We start from the raw sequence: 14587 nt of genomic DNA, 5'->3' as shown, positions 1-14587 counted from the left end.
CGCCATGGGGCAAGCAGAGGATTTAAAAGCCAATAAGAGGGATCAAGTGTAATATCAATTACCCTTTCCGACGGCCGCTGTTCCAGTTCAAGAAATTTGCATATCCTCTCTCTCTCTCTCTCTCTCTCTCTCTCTCTCTCTCTAAAGAAATCTCTTCTCTCCCGTCTCTCTCTCTCTCTCTCTCTCTCTCTCTTACCTAAATCTCGAGATATTATTGTCATTTATTTCTCTTCTACTCTCTCCTCTCTTCATCGTCTCTCTCCTCACTCTTCAACTTCAAAGAATCTAGTTCTAGATATTATTGAGCTTTAACCCCTGCCAGTTAGTTTATTATTATTTATTATTTATTATTGATCTCGCCGCGTTCTTGAGAATCCCGGGGCAAATCCTCTCTCATCTTTATAATATGTCTTTTCTCGACTTGGATGTTTGTGATGGCACAGGATTAGTAGAGTCTCACCAACGGTGATGGCTTCGGTCTGTGAAGGTGGAGACGAAATGATGATGGATGCAGAGATATGTCATTTCAGGATGGCTTGAAAACGAGGGGAAACTCAGAGTTGGTGATGGAATAAGGTGTAAAAACAAAGAGAAATCGAGGTTGATGATGGAACAAGGTGTAAAACTAAGCAGTATCAGAATTGTTGATGAGATAAGGTGTAAAGGCAAAGGAAAATCGAGGTTGATGATGGAATAAGTTGTAAAAACATTGAGTAATCGAGGTTGATGACGGAATAAGGCGTAAAAAATATTGAATAATTGAAGTTGATGATGGAATAAGGTGTAAAAACATATCAAACTAAGGTATAAAAACAGAAAAATCGAAGTTGATGATGGAATAAGGTGTAAAAACAAAGGAAAATCGAGATTGATGATGGAATAAGGTGTATAAACATAAAGAAATTGAGGTTGATGATGGAATCACGTGTAAAAACCGCAAATCGGGGTTGATGATGGAATAAGGTGTAAAAACAAAAGAAAAACGGAGTTCATGATGGAACAAGAAGTTAAAACATGGCTTGCGATAAAGTCAGAATAGGAAGGAGTGTTACCGTGAGAAATATCACGTTGTAAAACAATGATTAAGAAATTATTTAGCAGTTACTGGAATATTAATGTAAATAGATGAAATAGATTCCCTTTGTTATTTTCTTCTATTCCATTATAAGGAGACTGTGATATATTAATGCATACAGACCCACATGGAATTTTCTACTCGCTTTTGCATTCCTCTGGAAAAAGGACGATGATAAAAAACGAAGAAAGAAAATCACCCAGATAAAAAAAAACACCTTCAACCACCTGTCATCTTTGCAATTGAAAGATATTTTCACGGAATCGTCTCGAGAGATTCAAGACCACCCATTTTCCAGCGGGCTTCTGAGGAGATCCCCTGAAACGCCCTTTAAAGATGATCCAGCGACTGCCTCGGCTGGAAGTGGCCGAAGATCCCGACAGTCGTCTTCTTCCTTTTGGCTGAAGGAGAGAGAAGAGAGAGACCGAGGCTATCGGGTATAGTCGCTGTAGCCGATGGTTTAATGGCTGAGATATGGCGCATCAGAAGTCTATGCAGTGGTTGGCAGTTTCCTCTTGAGAGGCCGCGGTGGCTTTGGAGGCCTGGAAGTGCCTCAAGGGGAGGTTTTGGAAAAACTGTTTTCAAGTCACTGTGATGTAAATCGTCTGCTTTGGCTTTTGGAATGTCTTAAGGACTGTATACATATTTTCGGTTTCGTGGTTTTAAGGAGGCTGTGTTTTGATCATCAGTTTCATTACATGACCCAAAATCATTATACTTACACGAGTCTTTGGCTGGAGTCTGTGTTTTGAAATAAGTATCATTACGTGACCCAGTATCATTATACTTACAGAAGACTTTGGCTGGAGTCTGTGTTTTGATAATCAGTATCATTACATGATCCAAAATCATTATACTTGCGCAAGACTTTGGCTGGTGTCTTTGTTTTGATGATCAGTATCATTACATGATCCAAAATCATTATACTTACACAAGACTTTGGCTGGAGTCTGTTTTGAAATAAGTATCATTACGTGATCCAAAATCATTATACTTACACAAGACTTTGGCTGGAGTCTGTTTTGAAATAAGTATCATTACGTGATCCTAAATCATTATACTTGCGCAAGACTTTGGCTGGAGTCTGTGTTTTGATATAATCAGTATCATTACGTGACCCACTACATACTTACAAAAGACGTTAGCTGGATTATATAGCCTTTCACGAGATGGTGACGTAAAATTTATTCGCCCTTATTTTTTCTTTATTATTTATTTACCTGCGAAAGGTTTTTTTAAATGGGTAAACAGAAAGACTGGTTACAATTTGCCGTTTATAGTAGTTTGAACGGAACGTTTCATATACCCAAGAGAAAAAGATCTCGTGTTAAATGGCTGGGACAAGAGTGAGGGAAGATCGGGGAAAAGACAGACAGACAGACAGACAGACAGCAGACACAGACATACATACAGACAGACAGACAGACCAGCCGTCACCCTTTCTACGACAATTAGTGTTTAATCCCACTAATAAATTTTCGATGGCGCCTCGGATTAGGAGAACGTTGAAGCTGAAGGAAACAGATGTTCAGAAATGGCCAAGATTCGTCATTTTGAAGCTTAAAAGGGAAATTCTCAGAGAGAGAGAGAGAGAGAGAGAGAGAGAGATGCTATGAAACTGGTGGAGGACTGATATTGCTAACTGTAACTTCTTTTAACTAAACTGAAAGATTTACTGTTTTATAGCTGAAATCAAGAACTAAAGACGAGAGAGAGAGAGAGAGAGAGAGAGAGAGAGAGAGAGAGAGAGAGAGAGAGAGAGAGAGAGAAGGATTTAAGGCCGTCATCGTGGTCTGTAGGAGCCAAAAAGGATTACGTGAATCCTTTCAAGAGATACAGTAGACTGAAAAGGATGAATCCCCTTCTCTGGGGGAGGGGTAGGGGGGGGGGGGAGACGGTGAGGGGCCCACATACAGTAGCAGTCCTTGTGTCCTTTTTGTATCTTTTATTGAAAATACTTCACACAGCTGGTCAATATTTATAAAAAATATATTTTTTGCCTTTTAAATAAACTATTACAACTCTCTCTCTCTCTCTCTCTCTCTCTCTCTCTCTCTCTCTCTCTCTCTCTTATTTCCATGTACAAAATTATAAATCCTCCAATTTCGAAGCATTCATCTCTCTCTCTCTCTCTCTCTCTCTCTCTCTCTCTCTCTCCCTTCCTCTCTCTCTCTCTCTCTCTCTCTGCATTAACCAGTGAGATAATGGAAACCATTTACACCTTAATGCGAAGTCTGTGGCGTAAGCCAGGTAGAGAGAGAGAGAGAGAGAGAGGAGAGAGAGAGAGAGAGAGAGGTCAGGTTGAAGAGAGCCTCCATCTTATCTGTTTGTCCCACGTGAGTCAATACTCGAGAACATTATTGCTTGTCAAGTTCCACTTGAACGTAGCCATTTGCGCCGCTAGGCCTATTGAACTCTGCCTTTTTCATTATATATTTCCTCTATAAATCAGCTAAATGTAAATGTTGAATATTTCTCAGTACATTAACATGAATAATTTGTTGATATTTGCATATGAATCATTCTGTGTGTTTATATTTTTACAAGGTGTCTATTAGCGAACAAGATGATGACGCAATCACTTGTTCAATGAGGGTTTTATTTATGGCCTGTAACGAGAGGTAAAGCTGATAGAATGGGGCACATGGTTACATTTATACACAGTGATTATATAATATATATATATATATATATATATATATATATATATATATATATTATATATATATATATATATATATATATATATATATATATATATATATATGTTATATATATGATTTCTCTGACGATGCTATTAAATATCTAACGGAACTAGGGTCTAGGTTTATGGTTAAATGGACAAAAGTCTCTTCTTGTGAATTGAAAAAAATTAAAATATATCGGTAATAGTTGGAATTAGGGAAAGACATTTAGAAAAAATAGAATACGTTTATCACATTAGTGAATCATTCGGAAATAACGTTGTGTATATATAAAGTATAATATATATATATATATATATATATATATATATATATATATATATATATAAAAGTGTGTGTGTTTGAAATGAAATTATGAACAGAAAAGCACACAAATCATTCTAGTCAGTCTGCTTGAAAATACAAACACTTGTGAGCAGATTGGAGTATGGATGCAATTTACTCTTAAGGATTCTTACGATACTTTTGCTTGTAAACTTTTCCAGACTTGATTTCCAGGTAATGAATGAGGAATTGGCGAAATTGGTATCCTTTTTTACCTATTCATTTTGGAGAGGGTAAAATCGGTAGTCTTATTTTCTATTAATATATAAATTTTTTTATTTTACTATCTGTGTTCCCTATTCCTTGCTGCTGGTAATGCTAAAAAAAAGGTAGACATAATATAAGTCATTTAAAATTAACTTTGATTGAATATATAATATCAATAAACCTTATAAAAATAACGGATGCTGATTTGACAAGCTTGTCTGGCTTCAAGTATTTTTTAGAATTGACTTTGCTTGAAGGATAATGTTGATAAAACTTATAAAAATGACTGATTCTGAATTAACAACAGTTTGTCTGGCTTTCAATAGCTTGTAAAACTGACTTTGCTTGAAGGATTATTGATGAACCCTATAAAAAAACTGATGCTAAATTGACAACAGTTTGTCTGGCTTTCAATAGCTTTTAGAATTGACTTTGCTTGAGAGATAATATTAATAAACCTCATAAAAGTGATGATTTTGAAATTTACAACGGTTTATTTGGATTTTAACGGCTTTCATCTGGGTATTGGTACAATTCCTGGCAAATCCTTCCCCTAGTAATGATCTCATTTAGCGAATTTCTGACGTGGAATTTTTTTGGTTCAAGCTTCGATGTTCACCCGGACTGAGCGTCTCAGACGCTATTGGAAACGAACCCGAAAGCCAAGATACGCCATTCCTCCTCTTCTCTCTCTCTCTCTCGCCTTCTAAACGCTTTTGCTTATTACCAAGTATTAGAGGATGCTCACCTCTTCTTTGTTTATGCGATTGTATCCAATCACTCCCCAGGTTTAGAATTCAAATCCTGCCGTCGTCGTCAAGGCCTTATTACGATTTACCTGTTCCCAGACGCGGAGACAATCCAGTATGACCATTGCTCCCGGACGGGAAAGTCTGAGCCAAGCGCTGTAAAGTATTACTAATATTCCACAGAGAGAGAGAGAGAGAGAGAGAGAGAGAGAGAGAGAGAGAGAGAGAAGAGAGGAAGGGGGGGGGGGCGGGTTCGCTAGAACTGGTTGGACCTATTTTGAATTATATGAAATATTCGAAGATACGTCTGTAAGATCAGGGAACATCAGAAACAATCCTCGTAAAAGAACAGGTATGGTGTATTTTGAATGTTGTGAAATATTTCAAGATACGTATTTGAGACCAGAAAAAATCTGAAACAATTCATATAAAGTATTACTTCCAGAGAGAGAGAGAGAGAGAGAGAGAGAGAGAGAGAGAGAGAGAGAGAGATTCTCAAGAACAGGTGGGGTGTAATTTGAGTAAATTTAAATATCTACAGATAATTATTTACGATCAGCAGTAGGAGAAATATGAAGGTAACTATATTAGATCAGAAAGTGGGTATATCATAGCACGAACCATATAAAAAATAGATAGATAATTTCATACTGAACGAATCTAAATTACCGTCAGTTATTGGTGAACGACACGTTGGAGTCACGAGCAAAATAAACAGCAATCAGCAATGAAAAAAAATAAATAAATAAAAAGCCGAGTGCACCTAATTGGAAATAATGTACATACGACATTTGGGGAGTAAATGCTGAAAGGCTTCGAAGGACTTTTCCCCGTAAAGAAATAATTAGTGGTGACTCGCCATGACGTCCTCCTCCTCCTTCTCCTCCTCCTCCTCCTCCTTCAGACAACTGGCTGGGTCCATTAATGCTTCTGCTTCTACTGCGGAGTTCATCATCATCGTCGTCATCATCTTCATCATCTCTCTTGCATTGAGGAGGAGGGGGGAGATGGGTTGAAGGGGGTGGGATTAGGTATGGAGGGGAAGATATCTCCGAGGAGATATTACACCTCCAGATCTTAAATGACATCCCACCAATTATAAGTGAAGGAGCTGTTATGTCCCTCCTCCTCCTCCTCCTCCATTTGTCCCCTGAGTTCTCTCTCTCTCTCTCTCTCTCTCTCTCTCTCTCTCTCTCTCTCTCTCTCTCTCTCAGAATCAGATGACCGTCCTGAAAAATTAAAACAAAGGTAGAGCACAAATATAATAACACACACACACACACACATATATATATATAATATATATATATATATATATATATATATATATATATACAGAGAGAGAGAGAGAGAGAGAGAGAGATGAGGAGAGAAGATTGAGAGAGAGAGAAGGAGAGAGAGAGAGTCCGATGAAAGGATTATTGGGATGAGTGGCATATATATATATATATATATATATATATATATATACTATATATATATGTATGTATGTCTTAATACTACATTACAGCATGAAGATACTGAGAAGGGAGAGATCAGCCAGACTGGAATGTATGTATATATAGTTATGTATATAAATATGCATAAATCAATCTCATATGTATCATAACTGTATTTCACTGTGTTACTTTCTTCACTAACGACCTCTTTTTTTTTTCTTCTTCTTGCAGGTAATGTTGTATAATGAGATCGGTGCATCAAGTTACCATTTTTGCAGATAATGGAAGGTAAGACAGTCGGTCTTAGGGACGAGGTGAGGGTAGCATTATTAAAAGAGAGAGAGAGAGAGAGAGAGAGAGAGAGAGAGAGAGAGAGAGATGATTTCATTCATCGGTGATTATGTATTAGCACTGTATCATGAATGCACAATTCAACACCCGCTGATACAGGTATGTATGAATACAATAACAAATGCACTTTGTAATTAGAAACTCGTACATTTAGTGTAAGAAAGCTACCTTGCAATTGCAAGGCCTGTGGTCTGTTCCTAGGCCTGCCTCCTACCACCTGACTGTGTATGGGTCAGATAAGAACACGGGGCTAGCAACGTCACCCCTAGAGAATTTTTTTTTAGAACTGAGGGATCCACTCTTTGCAAAAGGGAATAAGGCGAAAATTATATAAATTAATATACTTTTGTTCATGTCCTTTTGTTCTCTAGGCTATGTAAAGGTTATAATTCCAATATATTTGATTTTTTAAATGCTGAAATAGTCTGTTTTGACAGATTATTAATGACATTTTTTTATATTCATATTTTGTTTTGCATTTGTTTACGAATAAATTCAAAGAGCATATTTATAGGTTCAGTAAGCAAGATTGGAAACCGATATAAAATCATTCTGGTTTCCTTTGTTACATTTTTATTGTAACAAGGCGTAGTCCGACCGCCAGCTTACTAGGGACGCGTGCAAGATTTTCCCTCACATAAGTAGTAAACATTATATTCCTAACTTTTAACGCAAATTAAAACGTGCTAAAATCTATGGTCAAATAGACCCTTGTTTCACCAACGAAAATTAAAATAAATACACTATATTTTATTAGAAATAATTTTTCTGTACTATTTACAATGCACATTATTTATTTCTTACATTTTCATTCTAGTAAATAAATCAGAAATATCCTATCCTATAATTCCTGTATATTATATTTAACTAAGCACAAAACACCTTTTCTAGACCTTTTTAGGCTTACCCATCCATACACCTTTCCTACCCCCCAACAACAGCAACATAGTAGTATGTAGGCTTACTCCCCAAGTAAGCGAATATTCACATTGCTTGAACTCTAGCACAATGCAGTATACCTTAGTTGCGAAAGAAATGCTTTTTTTTTTTTCTTGTTCCTCTTCATTTCTCTCTCACTATCATCATCTTCACTGTTAACACTTTGCCTATAATTATTATTGTCGTTTGCGTTCGTTTCATTTAATTTCCTCTTATTCTCTTTTCTGTTATGTTCTTCCTTATTTATTTTTCCATTATTATTATGGCTATTATTATCAGCATTTCCTTCTCACCACCGTCGTCATCATCTTCATTATTAACACTATTTTTTATCACTCTTATTGTTGTTTATGTTCATTTCCTTTCGTTCCGTTTCTATGTTCATCCTGATTATTATTGTGCCTATAAGTATCAGTGATTCCTTCTCACCATCATCTTCATCATCTTCACTATCAACACTCTCATCACCGTTTTCGTTGTTTATGTTAATTAGGTCTCATTTCTCCTTCATGTCCCTCCTCATCAACGTCCTCATTATTTTTGTGGCTATTCATCAGCGTTTCCCTCACACTATCATCGCCACTATCATCACTATTATCACTATAGTCGGTGTTTATGTCGCTACTAATGTTGACAAGGTACAGAGCCCAGCCTTTTACGACTATATATCTCAGCATTTGCTTTTCTCTCTCTCTCTCTCTTAATCAGACATTTTTCTTCTCTCTCTCTTGTCTTCACCCGTTCGTTATTAGGATTCTTGTCTCTCTTCTCTCTCTCTCTCTCTCTCTCTCTTATTGTTAGTTTGTTAATTTCTTTATTTTATTTTTTATTTCTCTTTTTTATTGTTGGTTTGCTTCTCTCTCTCTCTCTCTATCATTCATATTCTTAGTCTGTTCATTTCTCTCTTTTTCTTGTTATTCCTTCCTCTCTTATTGCTGGGTTGCTCATCTCTCTCTCTTTCTCATATTGTTAGTTTGTTAATTTCTTTATTTTATCTTGTTATTTCTCTCTCTCTTATTGTTGGGTTGCTCATCTCTCTCTCTCTCTCCTCTCTCTCTCTCTCTCTCTCTCTCTCTCCATTAGTGTGTCCATTTCTCTTTCTATCTTTTTAATGAATCTTCCCTGCTTTTATCCGATTATCATGTATCGCTTTTAATGGCATGTCTCCTAAATATCCTTTTCTCTCTCTCTCTCTCTCTCTCTCTTCTCTCTCTCTCTCTCTCTCTCACAGAATTCGTTCCCAAGCGTTCCCTTGTCCTTCCCTTAATTACTTTCCGTTACTCTCTCTCTCTCTCTCTCTCTCTCCTTTCACGTCTTCCATTAACCGTTCACCTCCCATTAGCTTCGTATGGTGTACGACGTCTCCCCTTTGTGTGCTTTTTCTCCCCCCCCCCCTTCCATCCCCCCTCCCTCTACCTCCTTCATGAGGGGAGTAATGATGAGGTAGGAAGGGGGTGTGTGTGGTCATGTCATAGTTCACCATATACTACATACGTGTCCTCACCAGCTGGGTCATATTGTTCTGCCAAGAGGTGGTGGTCCAATGTTCCAATGTTTTTTTTGTTTTTTGTGGGGGGGGGGAGGTAGGTTGATGTGGTGACAGTTGATTGGGTTGCAATTGCTTAAGTTCCTTAGCTTCCTATCAAAGAGAAATATTGAAATGGCTATATGCCTCTCCGTCCGCACTTACTCCGTCCGCCCCCAGATCTTAAAAAACTGCAGAGGGTAGAGGTCTGCAAATTGGTATGTTGATCAACCACCCTCCAATCATCAAATATACCAAATTCCAGCCCACTAGCCTCAGTAGTTTTTATCTTATTTAAGGTTAAATGTAGCCCTAGTCATGCGTCTGGCACCGATATAGGTGCCAAGAACACAGGCCAGCACCGGGCCGTGGCTGACAGTTTCATGTGCCGCTGTCTGAGTTTCATTGGGCGTGGCTGAAGGCTTCTTACAGCATTATACGCAGGTTTTTTATTTTTCGAAATTTTGGGTGGATATTATGTTAAGTGCCTTTGTGGGATGAATATATATATATATATATATATATATATATATATATATATATATATATATATATATATATATATATATATATATATAAGAGTGTATTTATGTATGTATGTATGCTGTTATTTTTAAGGCGTTTATGGGATGTGCTCTAACGCTAATCATGAGATTGGTTTACACTGTTGTTTCTTTGCTTTCTGTTCATGGTTTCTGTTAGCAACATATCCTCTAATGGAAAGGTGTGTATTTATGTATGTACGTGTTTGTGTGTGTGTGCGTTAGTTTCAGTGTTTTTCTCATTCATTATGCGTCGTATTTCCCTGAAATCCTTTACCTGCAGCTATTCCACCCAGCATGAAACCAGCTACATCCTGAATGGCCAAATCCTGTGTCCTGATTGAGCAGCCACTGTGATAAAAATCCCTCTGGCTTCAGTTGAGAGCTAAAGATTTATCAGGTTCAGGTGTAAAATGTACGGTTGTGTTTTTCGTTGCAATAAACAATTTCGGTTTTGGCTGTACCATGAATCGCCATCAGTACTTAGAATTTAGAATTTATCTGTAGTGTGGGACAGGTAGAGAACGATTGTGCCAGAAAAGTGATGCTTCCTTTCAGGGTTGGCAATGATTAAATCAAACTGATTTAATCAAGTGATTAAATCATTGAATTTTTCATTTAAAAAAAATCGTGATTTTTAACATTTTGGGGTTTTCATTTTTTTTATTTTTTTTTTTATTCGAAAGCAAACAAATTGACAAATATGGTTTGGAGGTTAATAAAAACTTAAGGATAACTGTGCTGTATCTATTTATTTTGATATAAAAAATTGCAAGTACATACTTTAGTCCAGAACTGGAAACCTAAAAGATAAATCAATTGTAATTCTGTCATGAAATACATTTTGAGGAAAAAAAAGATTGAAAAAAAAATCTAACAAATAAAAAAGAAACAAATAAATAAAAAAATCAAATAAATAAAAAAAATTCTAAGAAATCACTTGATTTTTTTTTTATTTAAAAAATCACCAACCCTGCTTCCTATAAAGTTTTCGTAACTTGTTCAATATCCGATAAATGGATAAAGATATCTGAGGAAATGCAGGATTCTCTTATTTAAGCCCAAATAGGCCAGCCACCGTTGCAGTAGGTGTCTTCATGCAGAATGTAATATTATTAGTTTTATGACTCTCTCCTTTGGTGGGGAGGGGGGCGGGTGGAATGTGACCTCTTTCCTCTCGGTCACAGTTCCAAGAAATGTACCTCTCTAGTTATGGTTGTGTTTATTTTGATTTATGAATTTTGATATAATTGGCATCAGAGTTTTTGTCATAAATCTCTTGATCGTTGTTTGTTGATTTCCATCGGAACTTGTGCATTAAATATGTGGTTTCTAAAGATATAATTTCATGATGCATGAATCTTGTGGTTTTTTAATTAATTAATTTTTTTTTAACCTTTTTTTTTTAATGTTCATTTCCAATATGTTACTTTATCTGATGTATTAGAATTCCTCTGCATTCACCATGTTTTTTTTTTTAAAGGAAATACGGTGTTCATTTTAAATGAGTTTTTTTCCTATGGTTTTATTGCGAAATTGTTTGATGATTTTTATGACTTGTGAGTTTTTTTTTTTTTTTTTATTTTTTTTTTTTTTTTTTTTTTTTTTTTTTTTTTTTTTTTTTTTTTTTTTTTTTTTTTTTTTTTTTTTTTTTTTTTTTTTTTTTTTTTTTTTTTTTTTTTTTTTTTTTTTTTTTTTTTTCACGATCTGTTATGCTTGTTGTGCTGGAAACCAAGGAAGGGTTCGATATCCCTCAAGATTGCCTTTGATCTGTGAGTAATTAGTTCCGCCTTTGTACGTTTTAATGATTTTACATTTTTTCCTTTTTTCCTTTTTTCGCTATGGTTTTTATGCCATAATTCGTTGCTTTTTCATTTGTAACCGTTCGCCTGTCGTTACGTCAGTTGTGGCTGATCAGAAGTTGCCTATTTTGACTTGTTATTTTCATCGCTTTTTGTTTATCAGTTTGCGTTTTAATTCTTCTATTACTTATCATTTGCGTATTGCATTTAACTCCTTTGATTTTCATTGGAATTTATTTCTTTTATTCATTTCGTTTAGATTTTATATTGTTTTTTTTTTCTGTTACGGACCAAACTAACTTATCAGTTTATGTTTTAATTCGTCTATTATTTATCTTTTGCGTCTTGATTTTGATCGAAATTCATTTCTTATATTATTTTCATGTGGATTTTGTAATAGTTTTTGTTTATTTCTGTCACGGACCAAACTAATATTATTTGTTTTTTAGTAAGGTGAAGTAATTTTATTACGAAAAACGGCTGACCAAATGATTTTATTTCATGTATATGCCTTCAGTGTTTGCGATAGAATTATTGTATTTATTTTTTTTTATTTCAGTTCTGACATCGCAAGCATTGTATTCCTTTTCATTTAACTGACGACTCAAATGCACAAACACACATACAAACTCTCAAGGGAGACAGGCAACGCACATACACACAAACTCACACTCCCTAAATTTACACTTGTGTTTGTGGCCGCGTATGTGTGTGTATATGTGGTCACGTTATGTAATGCGTCTCTGATATAGTACTTTATAATCTGGTACTTTATATCTGAATATTTTATATATGTATATATATATATATGATATATATTATATCTATCTATCATCTAATCTATCTATCTTCTATCTATCTTATCTTCTTATCTATCTTCTATATATCTGTATATATATATATAGATATATCTATCTCTCTATCTATCTATCTATCTAGTCTATCTATCTATCTATCTTCTATCTATCTACTCTAATCTATCTATCGTATCTATCTACTCTATCTATCTATCTTATATCTATCTATCAATATATATATATATATATATATATATATAACTATCTATATATATGAATTTTCATCCCTACGTTGCTTAGTTGGATCTCTCTCTCTCTCTCTCTCTCTCTCTCTCTCTCTCTCTCTCTCTCTCTCTCTCTCTCTCTCTCTCACACACACACACAGTAATATTTCCACTCTGTGGGACAGTAGTAAAATTACAAAGTTGCTCTCTCTCTCTCTCTCTCTCTCTCTCTCTCTCTCTCTCTCTCTCTCTCTCTCCCCGTGTGAAGAGAGGCGTTCCAGGAATGGGAGTCCTCCCCTTGGCACTTAATAACTGGCTGGACACCTGGGAGGCAGCAGCGTATACGGCTCCTCCTGCCTCTCTCCTTCTTTATCTTGACGTTTTATTCAAGAAACAACATTCCAATATCCTTTAATCACATACTTTTGGATAAGGAAGTCTTTTTAGTGCAATGTTGAGGCGTTGCAGGGTTTGTGGTCTTTAACTGCCGAAGGTATTCACGGTTAATTCGCAGTTCGATCAGAATTGCTTGAGAAGGATGGTGGAATCAACACTATTCGCTGGACTTAAGTGTCCCAGCTCATCTGAAAGACATTGCCTGAGGAAACTAGTTCTTGAAGATAGTAAAATACTACTTTTTTTATATTTTACTTAAATGTCAGACGATGCTGATAAAAAGAACATCTGTGGAACTCGGTCCAAAGTCATTTTTAGTTGTCTGTTAAAAGAAAACGATTGAGATGGCTATTTGTCTGTCCGTCCGCACTTTTTCTGTCCGCCCTCAAATCTTATAAACTACTGAGGTTAGATGGCTGCAAATTGCTAAGTTGGGCATCCATCCTCCGGTCATCAAACGCACAAAATTGCAGCCCTCTAGCCTCAGTAGTTCTTATTTTATTCAAGGTTAAAATTAGCTATTATCGTGCTTCCGCAACGCTATAGGTGCCAGCAACACAGGTCACTGCCGGATGTAGCTGAAAGTTTCATGGACCGCGGCTGAGACTCTATACAACATTATACGCGTACAGGAAACTCCATTGCGCCGAAGAAACTGAGTGGGCATTCTTTACTTCTTGATATTATGAAGGGTTTGACCACATATTTATTTTTTTCTCAGAATTCCGTCCTTTAATCTTGATAATATGTAAGTTTGCTTTAACTAACCTTTCTATAAAATGGTTTTGAACTAAGGCAGTAGATTTCACAGAATACTGTGACTGTTCTGATTTTACTTAAATTCCTCGAAGCGATTGGTGTTCGAAATGCAACTCATTTTGTAAATGCTGATTTTGAGTTGGATGTTAGAAAACACTTTTCAGATATAGTTAAGATCTAGAAATTGCTCAGGAATACTGACTGACCAGTGGTTTGGTTGTAGAATTTAAACTGCATATTGCATATAATGTGTGTGTGTGTTAGTGTGCGTCGTGCTTTTGCGTATGATGTAAATATGTATATTAACCCTCCCCCCCTCCCTCAACGCATACACGTACGCACGCACGAGCCAGCCAGAGGGATATTTTGCGAAATTATTATTATTATTATTTTTTTTTAAGCTATATAGCATTATCCCCTTTAAAAACTCATAACTCTACTACCGTTCAACGTCTCAGCTTGGTTATATGATCCTAGCATATATATATATATATATATATATATATATATATAATATATATATATATATATATATCTATATATATAGATATATATATATATATATATATATATTATATATATATATATACAAAGGAACAAATCTTTTTATTTTGTTAGATTAAAAACGTGGATAAAGTGATAATATTCATCATCATGGAGACGTGTTATATATTTTTCCATTGTCCACAAAATGGAAGTTCATCTTATCCTCATTTGTAGAAATAATTACATAAAATATTATAGTTTTTTAAT

General features: G+C 35.5%; 1 protein-coding gene across 11 annotated transcripts in view; it reads left to right on the top strand.

The window, feature by feature from the left end:
- LOC135215194 (uncharacterized protein CG43867-like) overlaps nt 1-14587 on the top strand; it is a 575055-nt gene that overhangs the window by 163967 nt on the left and 396501 nt on the right. The gene's annotated exons all lie outside the window — the stretch shown is intronic.

This window comes from Macrobrachium nipponense, chromosome 5 (genome assembly GCF_015104395.2).
Source record: "Macrobrachium nipponense isolate FS-2020 chromosome 5, ASM1510439v2, whole genome shotgun sequence".
NCBI lineage: Eukaryota > Metazoa > Arthropoda > Malacostraca > Decapoda > Palaemonidae > Macrobrachium > Macrobrachium nipponense.
This window is presented reverse-complemented; position numbering and strand designations above follow the sequence as displayed.